Source organism: Lethenteron reissneri, chromosome 60 (genome assembly GCF_015708825.2).
Source record: "Lethenteron reissneri isolate LAM-NWPU_2019-01 chromosome 60, ASM1570882v1, whole genome shotgun sequence".
NCBI classification, from domain to species: domain Eukaryota; kingdom Metazoa; phylum Chordata; class Hyperoartia; order Petromyzontiformes; family Petromyzontidae; genus Lethenteron; species Lethenteron reissneri.
This window is the reverse complement of record NC_083838.1, coordinates 5847352-5847839: the sequence shown is the minus strand read 5'-3', so window position 1 is coordinate 5847839 and position 488 is coordinate 5847352. Positions and strand designations below refer to the sequence as shown.

The following is a 488-nucleotide window of genomic DNA, read 5'->3' as shown; positions in this document are numbered from 1 at the left end:
CATAGTAGTGTTAATTGTTGTGCATCGACCGTGAAGATTCCAAATTCACACGGCGTAACTCGGTTAAATTGTCACTACACAAACATTTTGTTTACTCGACCGCTGTACAAAATTAACTGATGCCTTCACATGCCTCAGAATCGCCCATGGACTCAAGCACACTCAACTCTCATCTCGCCCGACATCACTTTGCGAGCGGTAACATGGCCCATCCGGCGTGCGTTCACCTTTTGAAGCAGAGGTTCGCGGTTTGCACCCGGTGTCCGCCCTGGTAATTACTGCGGGTGTACTAACCGTAAAATATTCACGGTGGACGGTAAATATTCCGTGATGTCTTTTGAGCAAGGCCAATTGTGGCTAACGTTATGATCAAACATTTTCCGGTGTTTAAAAATGTACCTGCACACGATGGCCTACTAATTTCGAATGACATCATGGGATGTTGGCTATCAACAAAAAGGCAACTCCTATGACTAATTGGGCATGGG

The 488-nt window shown here is 45.9% G+C and overlaps 1 pseudogene; it reads right to left on the bottom strand.

The window, feature by feature from the left end:
- Positions 1-223: 223 nt before the first annotated feature.
- Positions 224-488, bottom strand: part of LOC133357858 (HSPB1-associated protein 1-like) — a 19559-nt pseudogene continuing 19294 nt past the window's right edge.